This window comes from Hetaerina americana, unplaced genomic scaffold (assembly GCF_022747635.1).
Source record: "Hetaerina americana unplaced genomic scaffold, ioHetAmer1.1.p SCAF_3, whole genome shotgun sequence".
In the NCBI taxonomy this organism is placed as follows: Eukaryota; Metazoa; Arthropoda; class Insecta; order Odonata; family Calopterygidae; genus Hetaerina; species Hetaerina americana.
Genome location: NW_027286874.1, coordinates 42,741,415 through 42,758,026, shown reverse-complemented (window position 1 = coordinate 42,758,026; position 16,612 = coordinate 42,741,415). Strand labels below are relative to the sequence as shown.

General features: G+C 41.6%; 1 protein-coding gene across 2 annotated transcripts in view; it reads right to left on the bottom strand.

Moving 5' to 3' along the window:
• The window catches only part of LOC139690328 (uncharacterized), a 134,503-nt gene that overhangs the window by 56,268 nt on the left and 61,623 nt on the right, over positions 1-16,612 (bottom strand). Inside the window, exon 1 of one of the 2 annotated variants that reach the window (XM_071587723.1) lies at positions 4,633-4,680. The exons of the other annotated variant lie outside the window; for it this stretch is intronic. The gene's annotated coding sequence lies outside the window, so the exon portion shown is untranslated. Of the gene's footprint in view, positions 1-4,632; positions 4,681-16,612 lie in introns of those variants that run through there. 2 annotated transcript variants of the gene reach the window in all.

Here is a 16,612-nt window from a genome sequence, read left to right as displayed (position 1 = left end):
GGAAGAAGAAAGGAAGACTCCTGTCTTCCTTGGCCTTCCTCCAACGCTGCAGGGACACGGATACACTGCCCACCTGTGTTGAAGTGAAACACCACCTAAGAACCAAGGCAGCAAAAAGAATTTTTCGTCGCACTAGTGAGGCCTTACTTCGAGAGCGGGTGCACCACACACGCCTTGCTCTCCACCTCTGTTCAGAAGAATTGTTCGCGATTCATCTGGAGTTGGGCGACATTCTCTGCGCCTCTGATTGGGACAAAATCGAAAGAATAACTTACGACTCTTCCCGCACTGCCCAGGCGTCAACCCGGGATACCCAAATCAAGAAATTTAAAAAGCTGAACTCGAGGCAACACCCAGTTGATGGTCCTGAAAAGGGCCGTGCGGTTGTTAACCTAACGAATCTGACCTTAGATGACGCTTGCACTGCGGTCCTATCCAAGGGCCCAAACTTCGCCATTGCTCCTACCGTGATACCGAGGGAGAAGATTATAACTGGGATCGAGTCGGCCATCCGAAAGCTTCCCAAGGGAGACGCTGATGAGATAAGGGAAGAAGTAGCACTCATTCTACGCAACGCTAGACCACCTAAGTCTAATATCACAACTGCCGAAAGACGAGCTCTGAGGAACCTGCAAGAAAATGAGAGCATTCTCATAATACCTGCAGACAAAGGGAATGCAACTGTGGTAATCAACAAAGAGGACTACCGGAGCAAAATTACGGAACTTCTCCAAGACGGGACGTATAAGAAACTCAAGACCGACCCGACAGCAAAAATAGAGCGAAACACCAGAGCTCTAATAAAGAAATCCCTCATTCCGATGGAAGAACAACGTGGACTATTTTCTTCGGCTCCCAAACCACCCAGATTATACGGACTGCCGAAAATACATAAGGAGGGGATACCACTCCGACCTATAGTCAGCCAGATCGATGCTCCAACATACGGACTGGCGAAATACCTGGCCCAATCTCTACAGTTCTACGTCGGAAAAACATCGTCATTCGTGAAAAACTCCGGGCATTTCATCGACATCCTGAAAAAGATCACAATGGACAGCAACGAATTATTGGTGAGCTTCGATGTTGTTTCACTGTTCACTAACATCCCGATTAAGGAATCGGTGGAGATCATCAGAGGCCTAACCACCAACGGCATTCCGGAAGACTTCCCCACACTGGTGGAGCATTGCCTCACGAATGCTTATTTTTTGTGGAACGAAGAATTCTACGAGCAGACAGAGGGTGCAGCCATGGGTTCGCCGCTGTCTCCGGTAGTGGCTAACCTGTTCATGGAGCATTTTGAAGAAAAGATCCTTAATCAGTACGAGAAAAAACCTAGGATGTGGTTAAGATATGTGGATGATACTTTCGTCATCTGGCAGCACGGCGCAACAGAACTTCAGAAATTTCTTCAATTTCTCAACTCACAACATCATTCCATCAAATTTACGATGGAAGTAGAAAAGGACAACCAACTACCTTTCCTGGACGTCTTAGTCAAAAAGAAGAGTTGTGGGAAGCTGGGACATGCTGTTTACAGAAAGAAGACGCACACCGACCGTTATCTAAACGCAACCTCTCACCACCATCCGCTCCAAAAGACATCTTTGGTGGACACACTAGTTCACAGAGCGTATGAAATCTCTGACGCCGATTCTTTGCTGACTGAAAAGAAACATCTCCTGAGAGCACTAAAACAAAACGGCTATCGGAACGATATGGTCCTAAAAAGGACCGCCAGGGAAGAAAGGCGAAGACGAGATTCGGACAAGTCAATCAAGCAGACGGAACCGGACCCAAAGGCATACGCGACTATCCCCTTCGTATCCGGAACATCCGAGAAGATAGCCAGAATCCTTAAAAAGCACGACGTGGTGACAAGATTCAACTGCACCAAGAAAATAGCGGACGCGCTCCCCGGACCGAAGGACAAAATCTCGAAAGACCTATACGAAGGGGTCTATCAAGTACCGTGTTCATGTGGGAAAGCCTACATCGGGGAAACATGCCGAGCTATGAAAGTTCGGATGAAAGAACACCTCCGGGCTACTACGAACAAACAGTTTCACCTCTCGGCCATCTCCGAGCATAAATGGAGTGAACCCGGCCATGATATTCTATTCCATGACGCTACAATCATAAGTAAAGAAAGTAGATATTACCCACGCCTAATCAGAGAAGCTATTGAGATAGCCAAAAACCCGGCGAATTTCAATAGAGATGAAGGCTACCATCTCCACAACGCGTGGAAGAGAGTCCTCCGAAAAAGGACCAATCAGAGAGCAGCACTTGGACGGGACCACCTATATAAGGACGGCCAAAATCTGAGTCCCTCATCTTCGACCTGAAGACGCCGGATGAAACTTCGGCGAAACTGTTGTCGGCTTCAAACAACAACGCGGTGAAAACCCGGACATGCAGAATTCTTCATGATACGACATGACATCTATATTTGCACACTGCACCGAAAGCCACCTCATGAGGGTGTGGCAGGGGGTGCTAGGACGGCACCTTTTTAATGCATAAATATTCACGTATATACTAGTACGTATAATATTTACATAAATTTACTTACACGCATACGGTCTTATCCGCATCATGAAATAACGGGTGCGGTAACAAACTTTGATTTCAATCAAATGCCGATGCATACGATACAAAATGTAGGTTACGTTGACGATATTCATCTCATAGTACATTTTTCATACACGTTTTCATTAAAATGAATGTTAATATGGGTCATGTAATTCCACATAAGTGCTGTTTGATGACAACTGCTCTGCTCTTGTTATTGCCGGAAAGCGCGGCACTTATAATGTGCATTATAAACTAATAAATTAATCTTCAATTGATGAGGTTTGCAATATTATTCTTGACTAATTCAGAAAATAGATTCCTCGTATGAGATTTGGTTTATATTTTAAGGGGTGCTGGTGATGCCTACCCCATTTCCCTGCATATTTTGCGTAATGCATACAATGAAAATGAAATGATAACATCTTATAGATTTCTCCACAATTCTCTAAAATCGATATACTTCTGAGATCAAACATAACGCATGAGGATACCCCATTAACCAGCCGTAGTGTGTTGTGAGACTTAGGACGTGAAATATTTGAAATAGTGTGCCGCTCTATGATGCTTCGCTCACGCTGTTCGTACGTATTGCGGATGGCGACTGCGTGTGAGGAAGGCCCGTTTCCAAGCGCCACCGAATGAGCCTGGGGTGTGAAAGGAGGAAGGCGGGAAAGGGGCCGTACCGCTAGGCGTGGCGAAGAGGCGTGGGAGAAGTGAGGCGCGCGATTGAAGTGCGATGCTGTGAGTGGACAGGGAGGAGACACGACAGAAACGATCAAGAGCACACGAGTAGAGGCGAGTTAGAGGCACCCATAGCTGTACTAGCGCACCTCCATGTGACCTCTTTATCACACAACCCTCCATTCTCGATGCACCCATGATCGGGTAGGAGGCGTTGGCGGGGTGCGTCAGGAAGGATTCTTAGAGTGAGGAGGGGCGGAGGAGGAGACTGGACTGTGCGGTTGTGGGGCGTGAAAATGGGAAGGACAAAGGGAATGGAATTGGATTAACCATTATGCTGACGGGGCTTAGGGGTGTGGGCGCGGCTGTCTTCTCCTCTCTCCCACCAGTCGACCTTCCCGTCCCGCCGCGCCGCGCTGAAAAACTCCGGGGACCAGAAGAATGAAAGAAAGTGCAGTGGACCGTGTGACTGCCCTCTCTCCAGCTTCCCCTCCTCCTCTCCTTTCCCCCCTCTACATCTCTTCCCCTCCCCAGCAAAACCACTCACCGATGAAGAAAATAATGTCAAGTTTTTTTGATTTTAACTCTTAGGAAAAAAAGCGCCGGCGGCTTTGATTTCAAAGTTTTGGAGAAGATTTATGCCGACTTTTTAAGTCAGGGAGATTCTATTTTAATTAATGCTTTTATTTCCTCATTTAACTTCCATTTAACAAATTCTCTACTAATGAGCGCGGAAAAATGATCGTGGAAAATTTTGGTCCATTTTCGTTCTGTATTGCTCGTAGGATTTTCGTACCCCGAGGGATATCGCCAACGTGTTACTATACTGAGAAAATAATTAGGGAAATGCTTGCTCGGAGAATCAAAAGAATGAAATTCCATGGGAAATACTTAGCCATGTAAATTAGTGCTCAAAATTCAGCGCATGCTGTATGGTGGGAAATACTATGCTATGATAATGTGTGAAAATGTGAACTATGTTTGTCTTTGGCAAACTGTGCAGTAATTAATTCTACAATTTATTTTCCACAAAATATATTTAAAAAATATTATTCATAGGTTAATATGAATACACGATATTATGCGTATCATAAAACAAGAAAAACATAGTGTTTTAGTGAAAAAAATCCATGCTCATTTAAACGGAATATACATTTTTTAGCATATGAGGAGCACCAACTAAGAATAGGTGACGTAGAGGAAACAAATTTGTTGCTCCTTTATCTAGCATGATCTTTGATGAAAGCAGCAATAGTACGCGCAACAGAAAATTCATCAACACACGCATATGCATGACGGGAACTTTTCACTTGGGGAGATTTGTTTCTATTCTTATTCACGGAAAACCCAGCAAATACTATGATTACTTACGTAAGTGGCTTAGAAGGCGTTTACGGGGCAGCACATCTTAGGATAACGGATCTTACCTGAAAAAGAGAAAGAGGTATCGTTATTGCGGGTGGTAGAAATATTTTTGTTTAACTTAGTATATTTTATTAGAGGCTTAACTTTGGGTACTATCATTTTTGTTGTAGATATATTATTGAACTATGCATAGTTTAATACAAACTTAACTTGGGGTATCAGCATGTAAGAGCATTTTGTCTCATATATGTTCTTCTTTTGAATACATTCATGTCCATTGTAAGAGTGACCGTCGACCAGACTAGACCGTTACCACCAGGACAATTGGCCAATTGCACCGAGATTTATATAATAATAATAATACCATTACTTTTGAGAAATGGATACAGATAAATGATAGATATCTTAGTTGATTATAGTTTTTGTTCATCAATTTACCACTTCTTCAAAGATTGGCCCACTTCATTCTTAATTATTCACATGCACAAGGTACCCTGCAAGCTTTCGCCAGGATGTGTGGCATTCCACACCCTGGCATGTAACGTTGACGTCAAGTTTTGTTTGGTTGTAAGTCACCAATTAATATGCACGATATTTTAATGATGGAAGCAATATTAACTAGAGCCACAAGCATTACGGTATCTCTGTGTAACATATTCTCTATTTAGTGAACAATCTAACTTTTAAGAGAGTATGCTTAAAACGTTTTTTTGCTATTTATCCTTAAGTTTTCCCTTATAACATTAGACATTTCTAATAAAAATAAAACAAGTTTATTTTAAATATTATATAAAAATAACACAAGTTTATTTTAACCTATCTCGGAGCGCAATAAGGAAGAAAATTTGAATTTCAAAATAATTTTTTTAAAAATGGAGGTACAAGGGGGTGCAGCATTAGTAACTATGTCTTAAAATACTGAGACAATGACCTTACCGTTAAATAAGTCCTACGTGTGCATATTCAAAAGAAAAACGAGCAATGAAAATAAACAGCAATTTAATATGAATGGAATGAACAAACTATCATGTTCCGTCTCACAATGAAATTTCTACTATGGAAGAGAATATGCACGAAACTTTGGAGGAAGTCAATCAAGCGCATAAAGACCTACTAAAACCCAAGTTGGCAAGATAAATAAACGGCAAGAAAAAAAATTCTATAGCGGGAGTGAAAAGATGCATGTAGAAATTATAAGAGAGTAGGAACCACAGCAGGTGAAATCTTTTAATTCCCTTCGTGAGCAACGTGGCATGGGATGGATGAAAATCGAAAGGCGCCTCGCTAAGAGTTATTCAAGAGATTAAGTCATCCTTAATGCAGGTAGCTATTGTCACTGCCCTCATGGAAGATTCAGAAAAAGACAAATAGGATATCAGTTAAAAATATTTGTTTCCACGGTGGAACCCTATGGATTGAAGACACGGGCTGGAAAGACATGCCTCAGAAGAATGGGAACCGTAGACACTTTATGCCGTATGAAAACGCCGAAGATGAAATTAAAAGACAAAATGAGATACGAGGCACCGATCAGAAGGCTGTAAGAGGCCATGATCATATGGTGTACTGTGCGGAAAAGAAACCGACGGATTTGGCCCACGTTGACAATCGACGAATCCCTTTACATAATGAGAAGGGGAAAAGGTTGGTCCGATTACGGGCACATATTTATGAGGTATGCATGAAGGAAGATCTCTTAGGGCGTGAAGAATCAGCATTGTATGAGGTAGAATGAAGGAATACAGCTGGGATTGAATAGAGCATGTATGAATTATATAAATCGTAATGAGCACAAAAAAGGCGACGCCCAATATAGTGAGAATAATTTCCATTTGCATATTCTCTGCATGACATCAGAGGAGTGAATTGCGGAAGTTATTAGGTTATCGGACATTGAACGAAATTTGCAATTTTATCGTGAAAACTAAAAGTTATAGCTGTGCTCTTTTTGAAATAAGAGAAGAATGAAGATGATATGTGAATTTCCACCTTCTTGATTACTTTGGAGTTTACTTGGATTCTGTTCGAAACGTGAAGACGTATTTACCTGTCGATGATAACATTTAAATTACGGCAGCGGATTTATTCTTCATCGTTATTGAAATTGTACGTGGTGATGTGAAAAGTAAGTTTGAAAGAAACCTCTTTTAAAGAGGTATCTTTTGGTCCATCTATTGGGCTGATAACTGCCCAGGCACGATAATTAAGGGCCGTTATTATAATCTCAGATAGCCCTCGAAATAATTTCGAAAAGTCCAGTATTCGAGTTTAATCTCATGTTTCTCGAAAATTCATGCGGAATTTTTATTTTCTTTTAATTATACATACCAGAGCTTTCTATAATTAATAGCTCGAATTTCAACAAAATTCTCCGAATCAGACACAAAATAATTGCATTAATTGGTCTAAATAGTTACTTAGATACGAATGACTGAGCAATATAAGAATAACAGCAGCAGTAATCCAATAAAATGTATGCAACCAAAACGTGATTGGTTCATTATTCCGAATACATTTTTAGGATGTATAATTAATTTTGCCATTGAGAATACATGAAGCATAAAATACTTTTATATAATCTTGATGAAAGCTTCCGCCGAATGCTTTAAGTAGATGTGTATTTCAACAAGACAAAGTGAACGAATTCAAAATCCCGATAGGCGGGCGGGCGTTTTATATTTAAAATTGGTTAAATTTAATTATGGAACTTAATGGTTCTATAGTTAATATACTCAGTTATTTATAAATAAATGCATTCAAATATGCACTCAAACTTTAGAAGTATCGCCTTGGTGGCTAATATGCTAACTCTGCATGTCAAAGAGACCAAGTTCAAATTCAGGTGTCGTAAAACTCTTGCGGACATTTTGCATTATCCCCTTAAATGCCTGGTGGAGAGAATTTCGAATATAGGTGAATTCTCCATCGATCAGATGGAAGCCTGATCCAAACCATGGATCCATCGACGCGTTTCCTCCGGTGTAATTTAAAGCGAACGCAAGGTTTCTCTTCAACCAGTCGGCGCGCCATATAATCCTACCTCTTTTCAGTATTCGTTTATGCACCTAATCGCAAATATAACCCCGGGGACGCATATTAATAAGGTAACTACTCGATTGATATTGAATGCGGGCGCGAAATCCATATAATAAGCTTTTGTTATCAAAAGCATGCAAATTTGGGAATTGCTTATGCATAAATTATACCTGAAATTTTATCATTTCATCGTTCCCCTTCCATATTTCGAGATAAACAAGAATGAAAAGGTCTTTAACTGCTCCATGTTTTTGTTTATCAATTCTCCGTAATATTTAAAATACTTTTTGATAAATAAGGAGGATAATAACCCCATCATGCCGTCATATTTTACAACTCATTTGATAGTGATTAAGTTAATAATTGACAGAAAATAATATCAATTCGCAAAATCTCCGTGTACCGAAATAGTTGAAAAGTTGGGGTGTAAACTCACACAGCTCGTAGGGTTATTTACATGAGGGGGGTTATCCTACCTGAGGAGGGTTGGATAGTGGACCATAATATTGACTTGAGGGGAGCCTAGCCACCCACCTCTTTTCCTCTCAAGCGAATCAAAATATTTCTCCACGCATGCGAAAGTTCTTCTGCTCTTCCACACTGAAATCGCATGATGAATGCGCGAAGGTGCCGCTGCTGACAGTATACTTGTGGATTAATAAATAACCAACTTGCTCGTCGCGCCGTCACGGCCATAGCTTTCTTTCCCATTTCTTGATCCGGTACTTGAAGATCACACGTTGGATTTTATCCGACACGTGAAAGAAAAGCTCACGTGCCATAATTCCAGTGAGTGCTTCGGCATCCCATATCTTTACGTACGCGTGATTCCGAGCGGCAACGCTAGAATTTCAAAAATAAATCGCTATCACCTTTCAATCAAAAAGAAGAAAATTGTAATTTACGAGCAGAGTTGAGCCTTCCCATATTGCATCTCACACACCCACTCAATCTATACCTCCTTCTGAGATTGATTATGACGGTGAAATTGCTGGCAACAAATTATACGCGACGAGGTTTGGTGTGATGGGATACCTGAGCGTTGGAGTGTGTGGGATGAAAACCTCTCCCTCGATTGGTGTCTAAACGGAAGAGTAGGGAGTAAGAGCGGCGACAGAGTGAGAAACGGAAGTGAGAATAAAACTGGGAAAGGAAGGCGACGATTGGAAGAATGAAAATGGAAAACGAAAGAGTCAGAGAGAACGAGTAGGGAAGAGAGGAAGGGTGTTGGGAGAGATAGGGAGAGGGGAAAGGACAGAGGGAGGGAGGGAATATATGGGGAGGGAGAAGAGTAAAGAATGGAGAGATAGAGAGATAGAGAAAGGTAGCAATAACATATTAGTCGGGGAAAAATAACCAGAGGTAAAGAAAATATTCAAATCTCTCCTCCTACCCACCCTCATCTCTCCCGCCTCCCCTACAAATCCTCTCCCCCACTCTGTCCACCATCTCCTCCTCTTCCCAGTGTTTATTTGGCAATTCAAACAGGTGGTTGGCTGCTTTAAGTCAGAGGGAAGAAAAGTGCGCAATTTTTTTAAGGCTAAATGAGAGAAGGGATGGGAAAGAGAAAGAGAGAAGATAAGGGTCATAGAAAGAGGTCACACCCCCGGGATTGAAGACGAGAGCCGCGAAGAAAACGAAAAAATTCTAGTAAATCTAGAATTTCGGGTCATGGGAGAGGGAGATTGGGACGTAATCGAGGATTCATAATGGAAAATGGGAGAGATGGGATCTGGTGGTGCTCTCCGTCTTTGAGTCTTTCAAAGATGAATCCGACGGATCTTGCAAGGAGAAAATCAGAATCGGGGATGACGACTGAACTAAGGAGGGAGTGAGTGTAAGGCCCTTGGTAAATGTGACAATCGCTCGAGAAAAAAAATGTAAAATGATGGCGGATGGACTGCGGGGCTTCCTGGGGACTCGTTGCATCTATTTACTCCCGGCAACACCCCATCAACCCAGCCACCCTCTTTTTACTCCTCCCCCCTCACCCCTTGGTGTTCAGAGACTCCAACAGGAATTAATGACCTTCCGCGCGTATGTCTCTACCCTCTCCATCCCCTAGAGTAGCAGTCCTGGCCAAAGGGAGATGCAAACCGGTATTAAACCACCTCGCAAGAGCTGGTTCACTCCGAAAGGAATGGAAAAAAAAGGGATAAGGAGATGAGAGAGGAGTAAAAAAATAAGTGTGCGTCGAATGGACTGCACGCCAATAAACCTCGTGGCTCTCCCGAGTTTTTAAATGAAAAAAAATCGCATTACCTCCGCCTTGTATTTCTCGCGTCTCTATAGCGAGGTGCTCAGGAAGTTCGCATCGGGTCTCCGCCATGGGAATGGATAAGCAGCCAGTGTGCGCATTAGGTAAGCTGTGCGAGGCACTGGTTGCGTCTGCCTTGCCCGTAAATCGACCCGATAGCTTCCCGTGGGAGATAGATTATGTTAGTTCGCGTCGTCTCGCAGAGTGAAAAACACAAATTGACTGGGTTTCCCGCCAAAGGGCACAGGTAATTGACTCTTCCATTTTGGCTCAATTAATAAATACACTCCTAAATTCGATTTTTCTATCTGTTGTATCTTTGCCAGCTCCTGCTCTAGTCGTTGAATCCATTAGCCAATTTCTCCCTCTACTTAAAAACACATAAACCCTGTATCTATTTTGCAATGTCCTCTTTTATTTGGAAGCCGTCTTCTCTGATTTACTTATAGTGGCCTGAAGCTCACATCTTTCTAGTGAGCTGAAATTTGACACTTCAATCACTGACGTGAGAAAAAAAAAATTGTGCACAGTCGAAGGAACGCGCTTCAGCTCATGTCGAATTTGAATGATTAGATAGAAAAGCAGCCACCTTCATTTTCTTTTTATTGTCTCCCGACCTTTACGTTTCCCACAATTTACCTGGGTTCATAAATTTCCCCGCTTCCTTTCACCCTTGTCTCTTTCCACCTCAAAGATCCCTTGCATACCGAATCTCGCGATCCTCTTTCTGTTCTCATTTCTCCCAATATATCTTTTCACTCGAGGTTGTGAAATGAGATTACTAAACGGCGCGATTTCCGCTAAGCTCACCAGAGTCGCATTCCCAGAAAGGGATGATATTTCTTCACGAAACCTTTTCTTCCCCATCTCCCCTTGACTGGTATATTCATGCATTCAAGGATATTGAATTTCCAGGTCTACCTTTTGAAAAAAACGCAATGCATCAGGAGTCTTTGCAACAACATAGCGTGGTGAGAGAGAAAATCACTGCTCGAAATGTGAGTCAGCTTGCAGGTGAATTCTTCAGAAAGATATGTCGAGCGAACATACGGCTTGAAAATAAACATTGCGGTAAATCCTCATCGAGAAGTTTATAAATCTAAACGACTTCCATCATATGTTATTATGCATTTAAAGAGACAGCATATTTACCGTCTAAAACAACATGTATTCTTTTGAAAATATAAAACTGCTCCAGAGCATACAGGTCCTTTATAATTTGTGTTTGCTCAAGGAATTTACTATGGCCCTTTTTAATTTCATAAAATCTTCATTCTTAGATCATACTTCTTGGTTTTCAACTTCAACCTTCACATTAGGAGCTGGAGCTGGAGCCAATGAATGCTAAAGCTCATTTTCTAGTATTTCGAGACATTGACCATTGGGGTAAAACTGGGGTTACAATTTTTCATGCACCTTGAGAGAGAAGATATTTGTACGCACCCGGTCGCATTGTATGATTTTAAGCAGAGATATTAAATAAACGTTTCGCGATTGACACTAGCTAGGGATCATCAATTAGCAGATGAGATGAAAGAATTTGGTTTTGTAGAAAGGGATTAGGAGGAATACGGGGATAACTGCCTTATTTAAGAGATAAACTTCTGAGTGAGCATTTTTTTTTATTAGCACTCACCCACCTTGCCTCAATTTAAATATCCGATGGCACATTTTTACAGGCATGCGTCACAATACTCAATCTTGAATTCGATGTGTATAAAGTTTTATTTATGCAATAGGTATTTATTTAAAAAAATGATTGATGCACACGCATTTTATTAAAGATTATCCAAAACGAACACAATTCACTTTAATGTCTCGCTGGGAACAACGAACTATTGAAGTGAGGCTTTTGTTTTGGTTAAACTTTTTATTTTCCCATCGACTATAATGAAATGCGTGTGCATCAAGGATTATTGAACCCCATAAGGGTGCTATCTATACATTTATATATATACATAAATGTTTGTGTGTGTGTGTCTGTGAGGGTCGCGGTAGTCCAGGGGTGGAGGACAACTGAGGGCCCGGGCTAGATTCCCTCTCTCTCCGCACGCCTCTCTGGGCACCCTCAGCTCCACCCAAAATGTGTGATTTTTCGGGTACCATACATGTATGTATAAAAATATATATATTATATACGGTACATTAGGTATGTTTATATATATATATATATATATATATATATATATATATATATATATATATATATATATATATATATATATATATATATATATATATATATAACCATTCACCCACATACTCGTATGTCTTGCATAACGAGCCACCCTCTAGTTTAAGGTTCTCCTGATGGGGGTTAGGCATATTGGTTTTTGATTTCCGAGAGAAAAACTGCGAGAGTCGTTTTCGCTCCCCTGAGGGCGCCGTGTGCGTGTTTGGGATGGAAATATGGGAGAGGCGGGAGCGAGGGTGAGTAGCGGGGAGAAGAGGCTGCCCCGAAGACGGGAGGATTTATAAAGGAGAAGGACGGATGGAATGGGGAGAAGGATGGAGTGACGAAGAGCATTTCCTTTTGTGATCTAATACCACGTTACGGGGATCGAACGCACCGAGATGATCGACTAAGGATGAGCCAGTGGAGGATGGGATGGGAGGAAGGAAGCGAGGATAAAAGGCGATTTTCAACAGTCTGCCTCCCCTTAAGGAGGTCAAAATAGGGTTAAGTGGATCGCTAAATTACGGTTCTCTATCCTTAAGACGCTTGCTCCGGATGAAAAATGTTACCTTTTTTTGGTTTCCCAACATTTTTAAAGGGACGGGCAAGTGATTGAGGGAGTGGAAGTGGAGGGATATGGGCCTGTGGCAAGATGGAAAGGTCGTATTGTGTGAACAGGAGAGGAGAGGTCGAGAATCGTACCTGACTTGAACGTTAGAGAATTTTTTCTATCTCAGAAGGATGTACAATTATATCTTGCGTGGGTGACGGTGTAAAGAAGAGATGAGGGAAGAGAGAGAGAGAGAGAGAGAAACATAGGGAAAGAGAATGACAAAGCGAGTATAAGATAGAGAGGAAGAGAAAAAGTTCGGATATGAAATAAACAACGGATATAACGATCAAGGCATGCGGCAAATAAGACAAACATGCTGCCCCTAGATCTCCATCTTGCGAAAAAGTTCGCCGTTTCAGCGGGAAAGGGGGGAGGGGGGTGAGAAGAGGGAACGGGTCTCCGGGCGAAGGACGTAAATCAGCAGCAACGGAGGGCAAGGACTAACACGCAGGTCGATTTTCCGATTTTCACCTTCATTTGTTTGTTTGCTCAGGCGCATTTCTCCCTAGGAAAACGACGTCAGAGGCAGGGAGCGTCAACAAATCCAAAGACTGGGTCGAAATCCCATCGGAAAATAATGGAAAATATTTCATAAGAAGTAACGTATTGCAAAATGACTTCGACTCCTCATGAATTGACCTTTTCTTCCACTTTATGAAACAATTCACCGTAACGGCCTTACTTTTAATTTAAAATATACTCTTCGTCTGAAAATTCTCTGGCAGAATGCTTCGACGTGTGTGCCTTGAAAAGGAAAAGAAAAATATTTTGGGGAAGAGTTATGTCCGACAGATCCTTAAGCAAGCCTCACAAAACCAAAGAATTTGGCAGAATTTAGGCCGAGTTTCATCACACTTTTTAAGAAGGTGAAAACAATGGGTATAGTAAAACCTTTCATCAGATTAGAGAATGGGTATAAGAGTTCTATTAACTATGATATCACCTATCACTACCTTGAAATAAAATGTCAACGATATGAGTTCTTATTTCGCAATCATTAATCAACATTCCTCGTCCGATACATTTTATCACAATACGTAGTTTAACTGATATAATTTTTCACTACACAAAGTTTATAAAAATATACTTGCAAAACATTTTATAGTCCAAATGCAAAAAAAATTAAAATTACAATGCGATGATGATGAAACTGAAAATATAAATAAATCTGGATAGTGTGACACCTAGGCTTAGATAAATCTTTTGCTATTTGTACATCCTTTATTCTGATTTTTCGTTGCATGAATTGATTTACTGATTTATCTCATCTAAAACTATTCAATATCCCGCGAGTCCTCGCAAGGACGCGTGGAAGGGAATGTGGGGTCATCAGTCATACACTAAACCTACTCCAATACTTCCACAAACACATGATATCCCGTGATCCACCGAAAGGGATCGTGGAAGGGGGGCGACCGGACATAATTCATACAACATCCGTTATGCACATTACGACCGTTATACTGTTACTAACTACTCCACTTACTACACACACTATGATGCCGAATAAGGAAACCTATTAAAAAGGACGGGCTCATTCTGGAGAATAGTTTCAGAGGTGGATTAAATGTAAATTGGGAATATAAAAAGTTTGTCTTTTCCCTCGGGCTCCAACTTGTATAATGAGAAAAGTATCTCGCGATTGTATATCTCCTCTTGGGTTTAGTCTATTTACCTTCATACACGCTAAGGCTTATATCAGAACCGTGAGAAGACAGGATACGCCCCGGAATTTTATGAAGATACTCAAAGAAAAATGCATAACCTTCAAGTTATTTCAACTTTTTCCATTCCTTTTAAAATATACGTGGAGACTGGGCAATGAAAATAAAGCATTCAATGTTATGACATGACGAACGGCGATAATACCAACCCTTTCCCCTTCAGGATGACACTACAGCGTCCACGCAAAATGTCTCAAAGAGAAAGAGAGTTTCATCAGATAAGCTCACGAGAGATCTTCATCGCAACCGCAAATCGGATAAAGCAAGGATTGAAGATCTATCTAAGGTACCCACATTAAACTTGTCAGATTATAGTGCCTATTTTATGCAGAATATCTTCCGTTTCTTTTTCTCATAAATATGTCATTATCTTTAAATAAACTTTTTTAAATTAGTTTTATAGAGAATTTTCCTTGAAACATTTCTTAATAATTCATACGAGGTGTTCTGCCTATTTAGAGGTAGGTTTTGGCCATTTCCAAACGGCTATATACTTCTTAATATTAGAAGAACTCCCTTTTCTTTGTACCACATTGTTTCTTTCTTCATTTCTTTGAAACTTCCGCCTGAATTCATGCTGTCTAAAGAGCCTACTCACTTTCTCACTAAGCCCCACATACCCAAAATCCTTCCTTCTGTCACGGCCTTCAAACTACTTCCTTGAAATTTTCCTTCACTCACTTTCTCTGACTTTTTTCGGATTTCTGGCAGCAACTTCCTCTCTTCGCCCACCCGATTTAATAATGATTATAATAATAGATTTGAATTTTCAATAATTGTCTTACTCTTTAGTAGGACATCATTTAAAGATTTGAAAAAAGTTACACACTAAAAAGGCGGTATTGTTCGAACTGACAGTAATCTAGTCTAGTCCAGTAAATCTATTCCATTATGTCTTACATTCAGCATGAGGAAAAATTTCTATAAATAATGTTATCACCCTCATTCATTTCCGTAAATAAAATAAGAGCTTCGCCAGGAATTGTAACAATTAGGTATCGCATGATCATTCCCTTCTAGTATTGTGTATCTACCAGTACCGTAATTGGCTCCGATCTTTTAGTACTCATTTCATATTAATGGATCTCAAATCATTCATTGCTTGGAGCGGTTGACCACATGAACGCTGCTACTTCGGATGTCAGTCACACGAGTATCTATTAATATTCTATCAAGGCGCATCAAATTCTTGTTTCCAGGCTGTCGCTTCGTGTGCAATGGCTCATTAAAGATTTAAAATCGATTCATCCCCTCGAATGAATTATTTAAAGCTTCCGGAATGAAAAAATCTTCGTAAACTTCCCATCGAAATCCTAATGCATACTAGTAGGAGCACAACAAAAGCGACGCCGAAGATCGTCCCGAATAGGAGTGTAGCTCGAGAGTGGAGCTCATAAAACTAGATGCTTCGAAGCTGCCCCCCATTCTACTTCGGCGTAATTGGAAAATCGGTCTCACGAGGAAAGCTATCTTCAAAGCGATGGTTCACCGCCAACCTCTCGGGTGGCTCTTAGCCTTTGCAAATGGCTTGATAACCCTTACCGAAAATCTCGAAAACCTGCACGTGGTTGGATGGATGGATAGGATAGGATTTCTCCCAGCACAGTTCCTCCGACCTTTGACCTTATACCTACCCATCTTCGAAACAATTATCTGCCAATTTATTTCGTCAAACGTTGCCCTCTCATCGCGTTTCCGCGTCGTCGTTCGTGTAATTCACCACCGCACTCCTCCATTAAGGGCAGCAGTACGCTCATCCCATTTTGCAGGCTTGTTTTTCTTTTTTTTTCTTCAACTCTTCGACGCGAACGAAAGAAGGGAGTTGACCGGACCGCTGTCGCGTGAATTTCACCATGAGGAGGGAGTGGGGGCGGAGGGGGGGGGAGGATGATGTGGAGAAGTCGGAGCGGGAGATGACGCTATGCCAGTGACGCAAAGCGAGAGTGGACGGAGGCGAGGAGGGTGTTCCTACGCACACGGGAATGACGGAGGTGTGGAGTGTGGGGAGGGAGGGGGTGTGAGTGTGCGGAACACTGGGGTTGGGGCGGCGGGGAGCGGAGTAAGCATACAGTCGGGGGACGGATGGTTGGGCAGGATGTCGACTGGCTTGTGGGGGAGTGAGAGGGGGGGGGCGGAGAAAACAAGTTCGGGTGAGTGAACCGCGAGTGTTGAGAGCGGGA